This window comes from Pteronotus mesoamericanus, unplaced genomic scaffold (genome assembly GCF_021234165.1).
Source record: "Pteronotus mesoamericanus isolate MK-2021 breed Mesoamerican mustached bat unplaced genomic scaffold, CSHL_Meso_final scaffold_85, whole genome shotgun sequence".
Lineage (NCBI taxonomy): Eukaryota > Metazoa > Chordata > Mammalia > Chiroptera > Mormoopidae > Pteronotus > Pteronotus mesoamericanus.
Window position 1 is genome coordinate 14,341,502 of NW_026555329.1, and position 21,787 is coordinate 14,363,288.

Sequence of the window (21,787 nt, forward strand, 5' to 3'; positions counted from 1 at the left end):
CCTCTTTTTACATACCTGCTGGCCATCGTAGAAATCAATAGCAAAAAGAAGACTGGAAAATTCACAAATATGTGAAAATTAAACAGCACATTCTTGAACAGTAAATAGGTAAAAAAAGAAATCAAAAGGGAAATTTAAAAAATATTGAGAAAAATGAAAATAGAAATATAATATACTGAAACTTATGGAATGCAGACAAATGCAGTACTGAAGGCAGTTTTTAACAGTAAATGCCTACATTAAAAAAAAAAAACCCTCAAATAAATGACCTAACTTCATACCCAAGAAACTAGACATAAAAGAAAAACTGATTTAAGCCCAGATTTAGGAGAAGCAAGGCAATAATAAAGATGAGAGCAGAAGTAAATGAATTAGAGAATAGAAAACCAATAGAAAAAAAATCTACAAAACTAAAATTTTTTGAAAAGATGAATAAAATTGACATTTAGCCAGATTTACTAAGAAAAAAAGAAAATTAAAAAAACTAAGATGACTAACTTTTGATTCTATGAGAGATGATTTTCTTCAACAAATTGCAATTGATAACTACACATTTTTTGAAAAGTTACATTTTATTATTTTTAAAATGCTATTTTTTATTTTTTAATTTTTTCTTTATTTTTTAAATTTAATCTTTATTTTATTTTTTAAAATTACCATTAAGTCCCCTATACTCTCCTTTCCACAGCAATCACCACACTGTTGTCCATGTCCATGAGTCCTTTTTCCTTTTTGTTCAATCCCTCCACCCCCTATTCTTCCCCCACCACTAGCTGTCATCTGATCTCCATCTATGAATCTGTTTCTGTTTTGCTTGTTAGTTCAGTTTGTTCATTAGATTCCACACATGAGAGAAATCATATAGTATTTGTCTTTCTCTGACTGGCTTATTTCACTTAGCATAATATTCTCCAAGTCTATCACTGGATTTTATCAAAAACTTCTTCTGTATCTATTGCTATGATCACGTTGTTTTTATCTTTCATTCTGTTTATGTGGTGAATCACATTTATTGATTTGTGAATGTTGCACCAGCCTTGCATATTTTTTAATTGCAGTTCACATTCAATGTTATTTTGTATTAATTTCAGGTGTACAGCATAGTGATTAGAGACTCGTATACTTTACAAAGTGTTCCCCTGATATTTCCAGTACCTACCTGGCACCATACATATTACAATATTATTGACTATATTTCCTATCATGTACCAATTTGTAGCTACTAATCTGTAGTTATTAATTCCTTCATCTTTTTAACCCAGCCCAACAGAAACAGGCTCACAGACACAGAGATCAGAAAGAAGGCTCCGTATTTCTTATGTCTTCCATAGTGAAACCTTGTGAGGAAGGCAGTTGGGAAGGGAGTTGAGCTCGGTTCTGAGCAGGCTTTGGTGGAATATTTGGACTCTGTTCTCACTTCTGAGATATTATTAAACATCCCACACTAGGGTTTCCTGAAATTAATTGGAATACATGTCCTAATCTTATAGAGCAAACAGGAAAATGGCTCATTACCTGTGTAGCCCTAGGGGTTTTGCTTCCATTAGAGCTTCTTAGTTTCATTGTTCATTTCCTAAACTTGTGTCTTCCCTATAGCTCTTTCCAGTTCTTTTCATCAGAACATCATTCAGTTCCTTTTCGCCAGATTTAGTGGGATTCACTGAGGACTCACTATTTGGCTTCTGAGGGAGAGGGCTGAGTCAGGGATTAGGTGCCTCATAATAAAATACCTCCTACTCTGCTCTTTACCCCTCTTGGCTGCCACTTTTTGAGCTTCATGACATTGGACTGCTTAGTTGTTGCTGCTGAATTTTCCTGGGTTTTGCTATTTTAATTTCATTGAATTGAATATTGGGAAAGGAAATTCTGTGCAGCAGTTTTATTCTACCATCTTAGCTCAGAAATCCCCAAAGTTTTAATTAACCAGATATTTCTATTCATTGTACAGATATGAAAATTAGTGAAGAGATGATTAGGTAGGACACATTATCATGTGAACAAGTACTTAATTACATTGGAGATGCAAATGTTTTTTTGAGATTATACTTTTGTAAACAAGATGATCTTGTAATGGAGGATTTGTGATATCTACAATGTAAAGGAGTCTCAGAGGAAAAATTAGGGGAACTATGTGAACTATTTATTGCCTGAGTCAGTAGTATGCATAAAATCCAATGAATACCTGACTGTGTGCAAAATCACAACACAGTGCATGCTATAGCACAGCCTTGTTTTTTCTTTTAAATATATTGATTACTTTTTCAATTCTTATATGTGGACTGAAGAAATGTTGTCTCAGACTGACATACTTCTGAGTATTTTAAATCTCTAGCAATCAAAAATACACTTGGGAGAGAACTAATTTCACCCCTCAAGCATTAAAACTCAGGGCCTGTATTCATTGTTTATTTTACATAATGTAAAACAACATGAGGCATGATATATTATACAATGGATGAATGGGAATTTTAGAAAATAAGGAATCAATTTACACTTACACCTGGTAGATGAAATTTTATGTGTTGGAAGTTGTCCTGATATATCAAACATGATTTTTTTTTTTTAGTCAACTGAAGTTTTTGTCACTAGCATACATTAAAGGATAAAATATTTCAGTGATTATAGTTTGATTATATTTTCCTGGAATATAATGGTATTTACAATTTATTATGTTTTAAAAGATTTTATTTATTTATTTTTAGAGAGAATGAAAGGGAAGGAGAAAGAAGGTTGCCTCTTACGTGCCCTCAACTGGGGACCTGACCTGGAGCCCTGACATGTGCCCTGACTGGCAATTGAACAAGTGAAAGTAATCCATGGAGTATAGAATCACAATTATCAACTAACAGTGGGTGATATGTTGCTTTACCCTAGGAATTCTGGGGTGAGTTCATTGGAATTGGCCATCTCCTAGTGCTCCTATTTCAGGCCTATGCTCTCCTTTGAAAGAGAGAGAGTCAAATAATTGAAGTAAGCTCAGCATTGACTCTGGTGGCTTCTGCTCCGTCGTTGAAATCGGACTTACAAACCTCAAAATAAAAAAGTTATGCGGATAGGAGGGAGAGAATGGTGCTGAGTAGCCTTTGGGGAGGTGGTACTGGGCTGCCTTTTGGTTGCTCTTAGGTCTGTTCCTGCCCTTTCATACCTTGCTCTGTATACTAGAAGCCGGACCTTTGCAAACTTCAACTTCCAGACTTTTAACCAGTAGCTTCCAGGTAGGTCTGACTAATGGGAGGATCCGTAGGAGACTGCAGAGGGGGAAGGGAGGTGTGGCCTCTTCTCCTAGAGCCATCTCCAGCAGGAGACTTTAGCTGTGAGGTCCAGGGTTCTTTGGTAGTTCCACCGGAGGTAGAAGTGGCTTCTACGGTTTCAGTGGTATCAGAACAGACCAGAGGTGGCTGCTGTTTCCAGCGAGTGGCTTCTGGTGGTTCAGGCAGAGCGACAGAGATTTCAGAGGCGGCAGCAGTGTCTGGCCGTGTTAGCAGTCGCTGTGCTCCCGAATCGGGTAATCCCCGTGCCTCCCCTTTCCCACTTCAGCCCAAGGGGTAGTAGCAGCTTCTGTGGTTCTTATTCTCTAACTGTCTTCACTTTACCCAAACCTTTATGATCCTTTAGCCCTTCCGTCATTTTTTTTTTTACAAGGATTTCTTGTAGTAAATACTCTGCATTGAAGCTATTTAGCATGATTTCTGTTTTCCTGATGAGAGTTTACTGGTTCTGTATTTTCAGTACCTTCCTGGCATTACCTCAAAGTGTTCTAAGCCAGGCACTCTTTAGCCAGAGGGAGCACTTTCATTCTGTCTGGTGGCTGGGATCTTCCTTAGATTCCAGTGGCAGCGATCAGGGGTGCTCTGTGGCTTTCTATATGGGCATGATGTGATATTTTCCTGCATGTGCTGGCATTCCCTAGGAATTGCATGTTTTAATAGAGCTCATGCTTGTCTCTGTTTACCACACTTTCTATAGATCCTCCCATCATAGCACTTCATGTATTGGATGGGAATTACATTGACTGATTGATTGGCATCTTTTTGGCTCCACTGGACTGTAAGATTCACAAGAGAAAGCATCATGTCTGTCTTGTTTACTGTTATATCACTAATCCCTAGACAGTACCAAGGACTTGTGGCTTCTCATTAGATGTTTGGATGAATGAGTGAACAACTTGCTCTCTGTGTGTGTGCGTACATTTGTGTGCGTGTGTGTTTGGATCCCTCAATTTAACTTGCTATTCTGTCAGTTTATGCTTTTTATTGAATATTTGAACTAGCTTCTACTTTCTTACTTTGTGCTTTCTGTTTACTTCACTTACAATTTGTTTCTCATTTCCTACCTTTCCTAAGAATGATAGAGCTTCATTTATTCCTTTCCCTTCCTCTTTTTGTAAACCTCCTGGACTATGTTGGAACAATAGATTCCATTTCCAGTCTTTCCATACTTATTACTCAGAATGCCTAGAGGCCTATTTTTGACACGAGTTGTACAGTTATGTTTGATTTGCTTATATTTCATTGAGAAACCCTCTGCACTGGTATCAAGGTAATGAACTTTCTTGTGCTTTGTCCAACTTTAACAATGATTACAATAATAACAAAATAGTCAAACTTGATTCATCTATTAATACTCCCTACTTCATGTCACTTCTTTTGTAACTATTTCAGTATTTGTTTCTAAATGGTAGTCTCTTACAAAATATAATGGCAATGCCATGATAACTCCTAAAAATTCACTTAATGTCATCATATATCACATTAGTGTTTCAAATATTCCTGATGGTCTTATAACCTTTTTTGTTCAAATCAGGATCCAAATAGGATCCACAATGTCAATAAAAAAGTTTTATCTGAATCTATTTTAATTTATTTTCTCCTTCTTTCTCTTTTTTATTTTTCCATCGCAACTTATTCTGCAAATTTTTATATAGTATGTGTTTTGTCAAATGAATCCCTATTTTTTTAATTGAAATATAATTGAAATATAATATGATTTTTTTCAGGTGTTCAACATAATCATTTGTATATGTATATATTACAAAATGATCGTCACAATGTCTAATTAATATCCCTCATCACACATAGTTACACTTTTGCGTGTGTGTGTAATGAGAACTTTTAAGATCTACTCTCTTAACAACTTTCAAATTTACAACACAGTATTATTAACTGTAATTACCATGCTATACATTAAACCCCCAGAACTTATGTATTTTATAACAAAGTTTATACCTTTTGATCCCTGTCACCCATTTTGCCTATCTCCCCCACTCCTGCCTCTAGCAACTACTTCTCTGTTCCTCGAATTTATGAGTTTTTTTTAATTGAAAAAAGAACATATGGTATTTGTCTTTCTCTTTCTGACTTATTTCACTTTGTGTTCTGAAGTTCTGCCTGTGTTATCATAAATAGCAGGGTTTCCTTTTTTTAATAGCTGAAAAATATTTCATTACTAAAGTGTTCCACAACTTCTCTATCCATTCATTTGTTGATGGATGTTGAGGCTATTTCCCTGTCTTGGTTATTGCAAATAACATTACTGTGAACATGGATGTGCAGATATCTCTTTGACATAGTGTTTTTGTCCCCTTTGGCTCTATTCCTAGAAGTGGACTTGCTAGGTGATATGGTAGTTCTATTTTTAATTTTTTGAGGAAACTCCATACTCTTTTCCATATGGTTTCACCAGTTTCAATTCCCACCAATAGTGCACAGGGCTTTCTTTTTCTTGAGGCCTCATCAACACTTATATCTTATCTTTTTGATAATAACCAATCTAACAGGTATGAGGTGTTAACTCATTGTGGTTTTGAATTACATTTCCCTAATGATTAATGATGTTAAGCACCTTTTTATGTACTTATTGGCCATTTATTTTTGTTTTATTTATGAACCATGATGATGCTTATCTTGATTTTGTGTATGGTTATGTCTTAAGAAACTAAAAAATGTGTTTTATCTTTCATCATTATGGATTTAGAGCAAATTGGAGAGTTTAGAAGATAAACACATTACGCATTTGACTTTGATTATTTCTATTTAATATTTGAGTCCACAGCAGCAATGGTGAATGAAAGACGATGTAGTGATTTCTCTGCTGTGAAAGTCCTGGTCACTCCCTATCTTCTTTGGAAAAATGTATATTCAAGTCCTTTGCCTTTATTTTTTAAATTTGGATTATTTTTCTTTTTGCTATTGAGTCATATGAGTTTTTATATATTTTGATATTAACATCTTGTAAGGTATGTTTTGCAAATTTTTCCCATTCTGTAGGCTGTCTTTTCATTTCATTGAAGATTTCTTCTACTGTGCAGATTCTTTTCAGTTTAATGTAGTCCTACTTGTTTTTTTATTTTGTTGCTTGCACTTTAGATGCCATATGCTGCAATTGGCCATGGTGGGAGTATTTTTCCACAGAAATTGGCAAATGTTACAAAGCAGGGCTTGATTTATTGTATTGTTGATTATCTAGACCTAAGATTGTAATAGGAAATATTAATGCAGATTAAACTGAAAAGTGTGCTGTGTTTGTAGCCATTGAATTGTGAATAGCCCAACAAGAAAAATTAAATATTCTTCCAGTGTTCAAAAACTATTTTCAAAGAAGCCATTCATATTATTGATGAGTGAGTAAAGTTCTGGCATACAACTTTGTTGTTTATCTTACTTGTTAATGTAAAGGGAAATGTCAACCAGCATGCATGTTGGACTTATTTTAGTCTGCCAATAGTAATTACAGGTTAGCTATGGATAAAAGATTTCAGAAAAATCAACAAAAACATTCATGAGAACCAGTTGGCTATATGGAATTTACAGTAAAGAATATTGTGTATTTTGTTATTTGTAAGTTGTATGCTGCACAATCATTATATGTTTACCCCCTCCAAACAAACAAACAAACAAACAAACAAACCTGGTTTGTAAGCATTAATCAGTACAATCTTGGGGGTAGGTCTGGGCAATAACAGAATGTAAAAATGCACAGAAAATGTAACAGCTTTATTAAAGTACAGTTGATATACAAAAAACTGCATATATTTAAAGTAAACAATTTGGTGGATGTGAACACATACACATACCTCTGAAACCGTCACCACAGTCAAGGTAATAAACATATTCAAAAGTTTCGTTCTGGCCCACCTTCTTTGGTAATAAGCACCCTTAACTTGAGATCTATTCTCTTAACATTTTTTTTTTCCAGTGTACAATACAGTGTTGTTAACTATAGGCACTATATTCTACAGTAAAGGACAAATATTGTATGATCCCAATTATCTAAGGTATCTGAGATAGTCATAGAAGCAGAGAGTGGAATGGTGGTTACCAGGGGCTGGGAGGAGGGGGAAATGGGAGTTGTTCAAGGGATAGAAAGTTTCGTTTATACGAAGATTCACAAGAATTTGTAGCCTCCTTTTCTGGGGCCTTAGAGTTGTCCTCCAACTTCTTTCCACAGATTGAGCCTTCGCTACTCTAGGAGGACCTTTAATTTTGTTAACCCCAAGGTACTGAGAGCTGTTAACCACAGCTTTTTGAGGTACTTTGAATGCACTGGGTTTATGGTTCTAGTTACTCCTCTGTTTTTCTGTTCTATTTCTGAACCATGATGATGCTTATCTTGATTTTGTGTGTCATTCTGTCTTAAGAAACTAAACATATATGTTTTATATCTCATCATATTGGTTTAGAACAAATTGGGGAGTTTAGAAGATAAACACACTATGCATTTGACCTTGGTTACTTCTATTAATATTTGAGTACAAAATAGCAAGTGTGAGTGAAAGATGCAGTGATTTCTCTGCTGTGGAGGTCCTGGTCACTCCCTGACTTCAGTACCACCATTTCTGCAAATCCTTGCCCATGTTTCTCTCCTGGTCTATATAGAATTCATTGTTCTGTTCATTCCTTTTACATAATTCTTTCATTTAACAATTTTTTGTTGTTTCTAGTATGTTTTCAGTGTGCTTGGCACTAGGTACACAGTGGTGACTAAAATCAGATGTGGTCTTAGCCTTTGTGGACCTTATTCTTCGGGGGAGAGACAAAGGTTAATTAGGTAATCACGTGAATAAATTGCAAGTTGTGATAAACATAGCAAATCAGAAACAGGAAGCTTCAATTGTTTATTATAACAAGACCAGATATAGTCTATCATTCCAGCAAAGACTTCATTGAGGTTGTGACATCTGAATTAAAATTTGAAGGGTGAGTAGGAATTAACAACTTGAACCAAGGGGAACTACTGGGAGAAATGATGACAGGAAAGAAGGATAGTGTGTTTGAGATGCAAACACCATGGACAGGAAGTACCCATAATTAAGAGTAGAAAGATAGACAGGGCATGTAGAGCCTTGAGAAACTATTGAAAATTTTGAGTAATTGAATCATGTGATCTAATATGTTTTAAAAAGGTCATTTTGTCAAAAGTAGTTTGGAAATAATCCAAAATGTAGATCATGATGAGTTAAATGACCATTAATGTAGCAGTCTAATGAGAGAGCAAGGAAACATAGCCTTGGGTTGTGGTGATACTGCAGAGAAGTGCATGGTTAGAGAGATGTTTAGGAGGAAGGATTGATAAGGCATGGTGATATATTGAATATAAGGGATGAGAAAGAGGGCAGTTTCAAGGTGTCCATACCGGATTTGGTCATGAACAACTAGAAGACTGGTACCAATCATTGACTCTGAGAAAAACGACAAAAGACCCATTTTGAGTTCTTGTTTTGGACAGTCTAAGTTTGAAATACTTTTGATACTTCACTGTGGAGATGTTGACTGTTAATTAGATATGCCATGTTTATGCCTTTTATATTTAGTATTTCTTTTGAGACTGTGAACTCTTGCAGTCTAGAATAAATGTTATACCACTCGAAGTTTTATTTTCAGGCAGCAGATGCTGGCTCCAATTAAGTGGAAAATGAGTTTATTGAAAAGCTATTGAGTACCTCCAAGGCTTCATATTAGGCTAGGATACTAGGCATGAAAAAATATTTCTGGGAATAAATCCCCATATCCCACATCAGAAATGGTCAATGGGGAAACCATGGCAGAACACCATGCGCTACACCTGTACTGCTGCCTCTTCAGTGCCGACGCCTCAGCTTAACCACAGCTGCCAGTACATGCCATTTCCAGGCCTTGACCTTTTGCCTTCATCAGCCATAGTGCATTGCAGGCAGGGTGGATGAGTCAGCGTCAGATAGGGCTGCATTGGATACCAGAACCTCGGTCGCTGGGTTTTCCTTTATCTGTATGAATGTCTGGGAATGCAAGTGTCTAATATTTTCAGCTCCTGTGAGGGAACAAACCTTTTCCATTCCACCATGATAAAGTAAAGACAATTTTTCATCATTTTAATAATTTAGAAAGTCTTTTTATTACTAGATTATCACATTTGTATTATTTAAATTTGTTTTTATAAATGAATCTCACTGTGAAACTCCATGCTTATCACCACAATTTACTCTTTGGAAAAAATACATATTTTTTTTCAAAGCAAGAATGTCCTTACATTTCTTATTTGAGGGACACAGAGTACATTTCAGTGCCCAAAATATTTTAGACATTTTATTTAAAGAAAACATTTTCTTTCCATTTCTCCTTTCCTACCTGTACCTTATAATGCTAAACAAATAAATAACATTTGACATTTCCTATTGTTCCATGGTGTGTTTCTGCCCTAGAACTTATTTCACATTCCATCAGTCCCATTTAGATTGATGGAACATGATCATTTACCACTTCCCTTGCCTTCTTCCTTTTTATGTTTGGGCCTTGTAAGTTTTATTTTTTCCCTTCAAAAATATGAAAAAACTGTTTTTGAAAAATTCTGCATTGTCTTTATAAGCTATAATTGATGAGTAACAAAGATTCTAGTTGAATCTTGTTTAATGGCAGTGATGATTAATGAAGAAATAATTTCTTATTAACTTGAGAAAAATAGTCGTACTAGATCATTTTCCCCCAGACATGCAAATTAGACAATTTTAGTTGCTTATTCCCATTTTATCTCTCAAAGTTTTGGTGTGAAAAGATGCCCTTTGCTTTTCCCTCCGATTAATGTCAGTTTTCCTTGATATTAGCATCTTGATTTTTTTCTATGATAGCAAGAGTTGTTGTTAGAAGGGACATGCTGTATTATAATGCTAATTACCTGTCCTTTTAATATAAACTCTCCTGGTACATTGTAGTGGTGTCAGTTATGCTAGAACCAAATGTGTTAGAATGCTTCTCCCTGTGACGTTTTAGGTTAGCCCTGGCCGAGAGGACTTCACGCAAGATTTGAAAGGCAGAAGTGAAGCAGCAAGCATAACCCTAGAAGGCTAATACGGTTAGATACAGGGACAGATTCAGAAGTGCAGGTAGGTGTCACAGGTTCCAGCTAGTTCTTGCTCTGCATCCAGCTTTTCTTTCTTCACAGTGGTTCCAGGCCCACTCCTGGCCGCTCTGTAGAGGACTCACGGAAGTGGCAGCTCTACAGGGGCACTTCCCATAGCCCTCTCCACAAGCTGTCCTTTCACAGCCCTGTTTAATGGTTGAATGCGCTTGGCTCCTCAGATTGCCTGGTTGGTTACTCATTCTGAGCCTCCAGATTCCTTCTTGGACCTCCAGTTGCCCAGCCATTTCCCTAACCATGTAAGATCTAACTCCTGTAAAAAAACCTCTTAGCCTGTAAGTCATGGTGAGTCTGTTTCCTGATTGAATCTTGACTGATGTCAATTCTTTATGCTAAAATTTGTTCTGATAACTTTTTTTTTGCTGCTTGTCCTTCATCATGAATTATTATGATTTGTTTTTGCAAATTTAAGACATCTCTTGACCTACATAAATTTGATTTCTATTATTGATAAAAAGTTTAATTTAATTTTCTTTGAGTTATTGAGTGCTCTGGTTCTAGTGTATAATGAGCATAATTAAAACTATAATCATACCTTAACTGCTATTTTTAAAGTTTATTATGCTGATGACCTTGTACAAGGTTATGTGAGTTTGTAGTACCAGAGCAAGTAGTAATCAGATGATCTCATTTGAACTGTATGAAATATATTTTTGTACTTCATACTTATTGAAGGTATAGCTAGGTTGGTTATTCTGAGCCCTTAACAAATGTAAACAATGTATCAGCATATGGGTTGATTAAATTAATCTGCTTTATACTTTTTTTAGCTCATGAGTGATGATTTTGAGGCATGGCTTTGTTTCAAATTCATTCTTAATGGAAGATGAAGTGCATGTTGTCTCTGAGAGTATGAAATATGGGTGAGGTATAAAATAAAAGTTTATATAAATTAAGGGTATGCAAAGCTTAAGGTAAAAAGCTAATGCAGATATTAATTATGTGTTTAATAAACTTAATTTCCCCACTTAATTCTTAAAACAAATGTTTGCTAGATTTAATATTTTATAATTATCAGAGTTTAAGGGATTAGAAATCTAGAGGGGATGAGTAGTTTAGATAAGATTACAGAGAGAATAAATTGCAGAAGTGGGTTCTGGGCCAAGGTTGTTGGACCTGGGTGCTCATGCTTATAACAGCTACACAGTACAGCCTCCTAGCTCCTTGCCCAGCAGAATATGGTGAGAAGAGAATGGTCTTTGAAGTTGGAAAAGCCTGGAGTAAAATATCAGCCCCATGGCTTACTAATTGTCTACACTTGAGTAGGGCAATTAAACTCATTTGTCCACAATTTATTAATTTGAAAAACTGAGGTAATTACACATCCCAAGGTAATTATGAGAATGTTAGTATTTTTAAAGCACATTATAATTGGTAGTCATTAATATATTCCCTAGATATATGTGAATGTTCTTAGTATATTTATAGTCTCTTATTATATTTATTTTTAAAATTATTTTTTATTAATTATGCTTATACAGTTGTCCTGATTTTTCCTCTGTTGTCCTCCCTCCACGCAGCACCCCCCACTCCCTCAGGTAGTCCCTCCGCCATTGTTCATGTCCATGCATGTAAGTTCTTTGGCTACTCTATTTCCTATACTGTACTTTATATCCCCATGGCAATTCTGTAAGTACCTATTTGTACTTTTTAATACCCTCACCTGTTCATCCATTACTCTACACCCCCTCCCATCTGGCAGCCATCAAAAACTCTCTGTATCCATGATTCTGTCTCTGTTCTTGTTTGCTTAGTTTGTTTTTTAGATTTAATTGTTGAATTATATGTATTTTTGCCTTTTATTGTTCATAGTTTTGATCTTTTTCTTAAATAAGTCCGTTTAACATTTCATATAATAATGGTTGAGTGAGGATGAACTCCTTTAATTTTTTTCTTGTCTGAGAAGCTCTGTATCTGTCCTTTGATTCTAAATAATGTCTGCTGGGTAGAGCAATCTTGGCTGTAGGTCCCTGTGTTTCATGACTTTGAGTATTTCTTGCCAATGCCTTCTAGCCTGCGAAGTTTCTTTTGAGAAATCAGCTGACAGTCTATGGGAACTCCCTTGCAGGTAACTAACTTCTTTCCTCTTGCTTCTTTTTAGGATTCTCTCTTTATATTTAATCTGTGGGATTTTAATTATGATGTGTCTTTGAGCGGGCCTCTTTGAATCCATCTTGATTGGGATTCTCAGTGCTTCCTCAACTTGCATGTCTATTTCCTTCGCCTTTCATTATTTTTTCAAACAGATTCCCAATTTCTTGCTCTTTCTCTTCTCCTTCTGGCACCCCCATGATGCGAATGTTGGACCTCTTGAAGTTGTCGTAGAGGCTGCTTATACTATCCTCATTTTTTTGGATTCTTTTTTCTTCTTGTTGTTCCGATGGGTTGTTCTTTGCTTCCTTATATTCCAAATCATTTATTTGATTCTCAGCTTCATTCACTCTACTGTTGTTTCCCTGTTAATTGTTCTTTATTTCAATTAATGTATGCTTTGTTTCTGACCGGATCTTTTTTATGCTGTTGAGGCTCACTAAGTTCCTTGAGCATGCTTCTAACCTGTGTTTTGAACTCTGCATCTGATAGATTGCTTATCTTCATTTTGTTTAGCTCTTTTTTTGGAGTTTTGATCTGTTCTTTCATTTGGGCCATGTTTCTTTGTCTCCTTATTTTGACTGCCTCCCTGTGTTTATTTCTATGTATTAGGTAGAGCTGCTTTGACTCTGTGTCTTTGTATTGTGGCCAAATGTTATAGGTGTCCTGTAGGGTCCAATGGCAAAGCCTCTCCTATTACTCAAACTGGGTACTAGAGGTTTTACCATCTTGTGGGCTGCATACACCCTCCTCTTGCAGTTGAGCCTTGGTTGCTGTTGGCAGATCAATGGGAGGGTTTTCCCCAAGCCTGTCAGCTGCAAGGATTGGCTGTGACCACAGACCATCAACCTCTACCTTCTGAGGAACATCAGCAGGGGCAGTGTATTGGTGCTCTGGTGTGGTCTGTAGCTGTCCACTGAATGCACAGGCTGTGAGGATTCCTGGGTGGTGTAGACCAAGGTAAGCCCCCACCTCTGTTTTGTCCAGGACCACCTTGCCTGAGCTATAATGTAAGTTGAGATGCCTGCTACTATTGCTGGGCTTGGAGATTCCCAGGTGAAGCCAAGCTGTGAATGTAGGCTGGTTGTTGCTAGTGCCAGGCCTGGGCCTCACTGAGGCCAACTGTTGCTTATTTGAGAGGATATAGGTAGTTTTACAGTATAAGCCAAGACCAGCCATTTATATGGAAAGGCAATGTTGGTGGGCCCATAAGTTGCATAAGGTGGAGTTTCTGGGGATCTCCAAGGCAAGTCAAACAGTGTTAGCCAGGTTGATGGAGTCTGAGATACAGCACCAGCCTGCCAGCTCTGTGGCTCTGCAGTAGGAGGTCTCAGAAGATGAACAATAATCTGCTTGCCCCAATGCCAGACACTTCAGCCTCTCCCAATATGCCACTAGTATCCTTCGAGCTGTCCCCTACCCCCCCACCAGTGCTGGAGCTCAGAGGGAGTGAGTCTGAGTAGGTAAGTCTGTGTGTGCATTCTTTAAGAGTATCTGCTTGGGTCTCCAGAATTTTCTTCCACTGACTCAATGCTGACTGGTTTTTGCTGCCTGCAGTTGTGGGGACTTATCTTCCTGGCACTGGAACCCTGGGCTGGGGGGGCTTTGTGTGTGGTTGGGACTCCTCACTCCTGAGATATCCCTCCCAAATTTTTATCTACCACATGTCAACATAGGACCAACCAATTCTGCATCTGCACTCCTCCTGCTAGTCTGTACAGATACAGTTTCTTTCATTCTGTAGTTGTCAGTTTTCCATTCAACCCGATTTCTGATCTGTTCTGAGTGACATGTTCCATATGTTAGTTGTAATTCTCATGTGTTTGTGTGAAGAGGTGAATCATTCCTTCCTACACTATCTTGACTGGAAATCCGTGAACTTTCTATGTACTGTTGTTAGTAGTACAAGAGATGGTAAAACAAAAATCTGTTATGTGATAGGGGAGTGGGGTACATTAACCCACCATTTCTAGATGGAAGAGATATTGTTTAATTTAGAAATAAAAAAGTGTACATAGTAAAAAATGAACACTGATGTGAAATAATGATATTTATAGGAGTAAAAATTGGACATCTTCTGAATTACTGACATGGACAAATGTTAAATCAACTTTCTGCCATATTCTTTGTTTTTCCTTGGGAATTTGTTTTTTTTTGGAACGTAGGGGATGGGTCACTGGGTGGTCATACCCCACCGGGATACTCGCCATTCTAATCTTCCTGGGATCGCTTTGGGAGACGTCCCTTTTTCTTGAAGCTGCTGCTCTTGCCTCCAGCATTCTCTTCAGGTCTGCTGCTGAGTGGCTCGCTTTGGAAGAGAATTTCCTCTTTTTATTGGGGACACTCCTATTTCTGCCTCTTCAGGGTCATTAGCTGGCTCCTCCTTGGAGAAAGATTTCTTCCTGTTGGGAAGATTTCCGCTGCCAGTTGTCTCCTCAAGATCACTACTAACCAGCTTCTCCTTGGAAAAAGATTTCTTTTTCTTGGGTTTGGATGAAAAAGACAGGCACGTCTTCCAGCCCATTCTCCTGAGGAGCTTCCTGGAGCTTTTGCTTTTTCTTTCTTTTGGGTTTTTCACTTCTCTCTTGCAGACACAGCCAAGAACAAAGAGCATGAATTTACTTACCCCCAGTTGAGGACTCCTGGGAGGCAGCCAAGGACAGAACACACTTGCCCAGGGAACCGGTGTGTGCTACAACCAGCCCTCTGGGCTCTTGAACAAGTTCTCTCAGCACCTGTCTCCTTCCTCACACTCCCCTGGAGTACTACTGCTGTTTTGTGCAGTTGCTAGGGCAGTTGCAGCCAGCCATGTTTTTTCCCTCTCCAAGTGTTTTCTCTCCTGTTTCTCCGGTTTCCTAGTAATCTCAGCAGTGCTTCCTTGGCCTGAACCGTTGCCTCCTTCATGACATCCAGATTCTTTCGTGGAATCTCTCTCCAGACTCATAAGACAGCTGCTCCTCCACTTGTTCTCAAGGCTTTTCCCAAAATACACCTGTAGGTAACTCAAAGAAACAATAAATTTATGGGGCAATACTCCATTTGTTTGCTGGGTATCAGGACTTTGTTCTTGGCAGCTGCTCGGCCAGTAAAGGTGGAGTGGAAAGTGAGTCCCTATTTTGGCATGTTACCCCTTATCTTCAGGGCTCTGGAAACTTGGTCCCTTTGATGGGCCCTAGGAATCAATCAGACACCAGGACTGTTTTACATATTCTTAAGGAAATGTTATTTTATGAAGACTTTTATAATAACAAGGGAAAATATTTAAATATTGGTGGGAAAGTAAGATAAAGAATACTACCTATAAAAATACATTTAAAAACTGGAAGGAAACAAAATATTAATAGTAGTGGGCACACAAGTGAAATCTTTTTGTTTTATTTTCCTGTGGTTTCCAAATTTTCTCTGTTACCATTACAATAAAATATAAGCTTTATTTGAGAAGTTGTGAACTGCTACTGAGAATGGTACTTTGCTGTTTATTCATGGGTATGAATCCCACAATAGAAGGATTAAGAAGCTAATAAATTGCTTTTTATTTTATTGGCAAAGCTGAAGAGGTATGTGAGCAAACTTCTTTTCTTAAATGGCTGACATACATTTTCTTATTTCTTTTTCTTTTCCCACAATTATCGCTAGGTGTAAAGGTGTTGGCACCACGACAGCATTTCATTTTCTGCAGAGGAGTGTATGCAATATTTATATATTACATCTCATTACCCTGAAATCAGTTTATGATAAAGGGAGCCAGAACTCTTCCACGGGGCTGCTGCTTTTTGTTTCAAGAGGCATCTTTTCACTGGAGTGTAGTAACGGCCATAGTACTTTAGCAAATAGCTATAAAACATGAAACCGTCCTCCTTTCTTGTATTAATCCATCAGGAAGCTTTCAGAGATCCTTCTTGTCTAAAATATTCATAGGCAGCAAAATGTCCTGAATGCCCTACAGAATTTGTGCAGAGCCAGGCAGATGATTGATAGTGAAGTTCTGTTCTGAGTCACTCACAGTATGTAATTCTATTTGTCTTGCCAGATCGGGATAGCAGGCAACTTACAAAAAGTAAAGGTAACAGACACCATATTTTCTTACTTTTAAAAAAGAACTTGGTGTCTCTACTTCAGTGTACTCCACTGAATATAGCAGATTTTTATTAAATAAAAGCAGAGGCAAGCGAGCTATTCCTTGTAGAGTGGTATACACTTTTATTGAGCAGATGTCATTATTATATTACATATTTCTTTTGGGTGTATATTTGCTTACTTGGGTAGGTCTTAAGTAAAGGGTGTTCAAATGTCTAATTAAAGAAAAAACAGTTGGGGTGCCTCATATAATCAAGGTATACAGTAGACACTCAATAAATTCCTTTACTAATAAAAGTCAGTTTCATGCTTCCAGTATTTTTGACATTAGTGTTGTAAAGATATCTATTATTCAGTTTTCCATAAAATTAATGCTAAAGCTGAAATTCTGTTCAGGTTAATCTCATGAAGTCAGGTAATGTCATAGGTAAGCAATAGATAAGCAATAAATGACATTGCACTACTAGCTAGTTTTAGAACTTTAACACTTACTCCCTGAGAGCATGAGTCTATCATTTGCGCTTGTACACAGATCTCTGAGTTTTGACCAAGTTAAACCCTTGGAATTAGGTCTGGATGACTTGCTCTTAGTTTACAGGCTTCAGTATATAAACTATTATTGTTCATGTCACATAATGTTCTGCACTATATTCATATCTAAAATAAGTTGCAATGTACAGAAAGATAGAAAAATTAATTACAGTATTTTTTTTCTATAGTGAAAGGATACTAGAAATATGGCACCACTGTAAAGAAATTCTTGATGCATGAGATCATCGAGGTCATTTGACACCTCCTACCTATGAGGAAGAGGTGTTTGAGCCAAGAGCCATTTGTAAGTGTGCATAACTCGGTAGACTTCAATTAAAGAGCAGGGACCATATTCCAGCAATGTTCAACTTTCAATCACATGTATTACTTTGCACATAGTAGGACATCAAGAAATGCTTCAATAAGCAAAATCCAGAAGAGTCTTAGATTTCAGGCAAAAATTATTTAGGCAGAAATATACAACCGGTGGTTTTTCACAGGAGACTCCCTAGACCTTGAAACTGGAGTATCACTTTGACTAGTTGGCTTTACATTTCTCATTGAGCTCTCTTCCTATATTTCATCCTTTAGCATATTCTTTATCTTTTTTCTTGGCATATGAAATATGGCTACCTTTCAATATTTGAGACAAGAAATGAATTTTCCCAGAAATTTTGCCCACTAGGCAATGAAACATTTGCTGACGCAGTTAACCAAAGATGTATACACATGTCTAACCTATCCTGTAAACATCTTCTTGTTTATTGTAATTCGTTGATAATTTCATTCCCTTTTTACTGATGTAGTAAAAAGTTGCTTTTTAAGTAGTATGAGAACCAAGTGGAATTTGTGATTCTTTAAGTATATTAATTTTTGTTTTTTTAAAAAAAAAACATGTAGAGGAGCAAGTCTAGAATAGGTTACTTGAAATTTTTTCAACCTTTATTTTCAATTTAAACTTGTTTAGAAAATATGATTATTGGGGTAAATTTATAAGTTTTCAAAAGCATTGTGCTATCCAAAGTCTTTGGCAGCCTTTTCAATCAGATTTATGATTATAGTTAATGGTAGATATATTACAGAAAGATTTGCAGCTCCTTTTGAGGTATGTGTTTGTGTACAGATTTTCCTTTAGTCTGATCTAAAATTCTTTAATCCCCTTGATTTTTTGAATATCTAATTGGAGTTTCCATAGCTAGATTTTTAAAACAGCAGGAAAGGAAGTTTGGGCTGCTTATTTATTTATTTAAAAATGTTTATTAAATTTTTATTTTGTGTTAGGCCTCTGCTGGGCATGAGACCCATCCACAAATAAGAGAGAGGTTTTCCCTTCTCTTGGGCTTGTGTTTTAGTGGGGAAAGCCAATAACAACTGCACATTCTGGTAAACATTTTAATGGAAATGAAGAGTGGGCTCGGGCAGACAGTATTGGGCAAGGCAGGGCGTTGTTTTACATGTGTGCACCACTTTAGACGTGAGGTCAGGGGAAACATCGCTGGGATAGTGACATTCAGCTGAGTCCCAAGGGACGAGATGACGCCTGCCTCTTTGCAAAGGGACAGGTGAAGAATATGCTTAGAAAGAGTATATGCAAAGGCCCTGCAGTGGAACAGAGTTTACTTTTAAAAGACCAAAAAGAAGAGCAGAGTGTCTAAAGTGCAGTGAGGAAGGGGATGAGTAGTGTTAGGTGAGGATGAATAGGCCATATTCTGAAGGACTGTGTGACTATGTTAAAGAGGTTACATTTTTATTCTGAGAGCTGTGTAGAGTAGTTGAAAGGCTTTAAGCATAAGAGGGATACAATCTGATTGAAATTTTACAGAAATTATACCACTATGTAGAAGGATTATATTTCAGGGATTTGGGGAACAGAAATGAAAAGAAGATAGATTAGAAGGCTCTGGCAGGAATCCAGGAGGGGGTTGACATGAGCTGAGAATAAAGTGACAGCAGTGGAGTTGGCGAGCAGTGCACAGATGCAGGATATTTTTGGAGGTAAAATTGATCGGTTTTGATAGTGAATTTTGGAAAATGAGGGGAACGTGGTATTAAAAAAATAGGCAATAAAATTGTGTGATATTGAAATATACACTGCCTAGATTTAATTTGAAAATAGGAAAGAATATTGCAAAGAATCTGTCTTTAAATGTTGGACTTTCTACTTCTAATTAACCACGAACTTATCTGGTGAACTCTATTTTTATCATATAAATTAAAATTAGGCAGTAAAGTTGGTGGTTACAAGAGCAGGTTTAGGAACAAGGCTACATGTGTTGGATCTAAGCTCAATCACATGCTAGTTATGTGACCTTGGAAAAATTATTTTTCTATCTCTCAACTTCCTCATTTGCAATTATACCTGTTCAGAAAATTGTCACTAATAAATGAGGCAACTCACCTAAAGTACTTGGTATACTGTGGAACATGGTGAACACTCAATTGTAGCTACTATTTTCTTAGTAAATGGGAAGCTTCAAGAGCCAAACTAGATAGCTAAAAAACAAGAAAAGATCATCTTAGGTATCTGGATAGTTGAGGTTTACTGAGGGTGAATTACCTTAATTTTATTCTACTCAAGTTCAAAACTTTTAGTCAGTCATATCTTTTTACCAACTGAGTGTCTGCCTTTCCAATACCTTGCTTTCATGGAATATTGAAACCATATATTTTTATTTAAACTATTAAATTTACATTGCAAATTTTCTTAAGTCTTGAAACAAATGTTTTACATGTCCCTAGTCTTTCTAATCATCACACACTAGTCACCTGCCATAAGAACCACCTTGGGGTAACCCTTGGTTTCTTGCTAGTTATTTTAACGGGTGTTTTCCTGGATAGTCTGATTTCCTGAACGTGTTGTGAGCTGACGACACAGATGTAAAGGCGGAGGAGCAGTGCTGCTCTGGTTATTGATGTTGCCACGTGGGAGGTTTTGGCAAGAGCGTGGGTCATTCTGTCTGTCTCTGTGGCTGGCCCTCAGAGGGGTGCTTGGGAGCAGGAGCCGCATCGAGGGGAGGCAGCCTCATTAGTGCCGCAGCCGTCATCAATTAAAACGTGTCCTTGGCAAGGATAGGCCCTCCTCCCTCCAGTTAGCTTGTAGTGCAAGTGTCTGTTTTTAAAGAGTAACTTGATTTGGCTGTCTTTTCCCATGGTTAATAGAAGAACAAATGGAAATAATATTTGCAACAACAACTGTAACAGCAATGAACACTTACTGAGGACTTACCTGCTTTTTATCAACTTTATATATTCATATTTTATGACTCTTGAAGAAGTGAGGAGAAATCGCTTCTGTAGGCAAAAAATAGGTAGGAAGCTCCTGCCCTGTTTCACTTACTTGTTCAGCCTTTATTTCTCCTTGTGCTGCCCCTGAGGAGAGGATCCTTCAGAGAGGGTCTTGAACATGCTGCTGGCAAAGCCAGATTAGGTTTTGGGTTGAGAAAGGGCGTTGTGGGAGAAAGAATGGATGGATTTTGACAAGAGGGACTATGTGAACTAGAGGTTCTGCAGGCACCCGTTCAGTTGCCTATATGCAGACCCAGTACATTTGGGTAATGGAACTAAACAATTCTGACTTTAGCATCCCAGATGGTACTCCTGCTTTGGAACTGGTTTAAGTCTGAGCAGCAAAGCAGAACTAAGACTGTATGTAGCTTGGATTGGCCCTATGCTTTAAGGTGTGGTCATGTCATTCTTTTTCTAAATTAAGGACTTACAGCCATGGGTACATGCTGAAAAGACTGCATGAGCCATTAGTTCAGTAGTCTGGGTTCAAATGAGAGAAATGTGGTACGGATATAGATAGGTATGATATAGATATATAGATATAGATGACTGAAGTTTGTTAGGGGAAGGAAAATACCACTTCCTTGGAGTTTGGCTAACCACTGAGGCTTCATTTGGCGGAAGCTGTTCAGAATGTTATTGGGCTTTTGTTTAGCTGAGTAGGGAACGCCAGTTAGTGGATTTTGAATGTATCAGGGTGGAGAGGGGAAATAGAGTTCGCAGAGAATGTTGGGGCTGGAAGAAATTTTTTTTCTGTAATATAACTTCTATCTTGTGATGAAGATTGGACTAGAATCTCCATTTTGAGTTTGAGTGTGTGTTTTATTTTGGGGCATTATGCATATGGGATGGGTTCAAGAAGTACACAGGATGAGTGTTGAAATTCTGATAGTGCCCATGCATACATAATTTACATGGCAAAGAAAAGGGTGGGGGGATTGTGGAGTAACCACCATTCATCTGCGCAGGCAGGAGAAGGCGCCCAGAATACATTGATCAATGGAGTCTCATGCCTTTTCCAATGCCTGACGTGTGACAGATAGTCAGGAAATATTTGCTGAAGCAATTTTTTTTTGTTTTTGGAATGAGTGAAAAGAAGGCGGCTGGAGAGAGGACATACTGAGAGTGTATTTCATGAAACTTCTTAGTGTCTGGGAACAGAAATGTGCCCATGTTCACTCTGAGCAAGTGAAGTGCTTAAAAGGCATGTGGATGTGCTCGTGCATATGTATATGTATTTTAAAGATTAAATGTGTGCAGGGACTCTGCAAGAAATTCCACTTTCTGTGGTTTAAGAATAAAACCAGCAAGTCAGTACATTTACGGCACTTGAACTTCTAACATTAACAGCTTCTGTTTGCTTCCTTAAGAACACTGTTCTCTTTCATGTTGGAGGGATCTTTTACTGTGGATG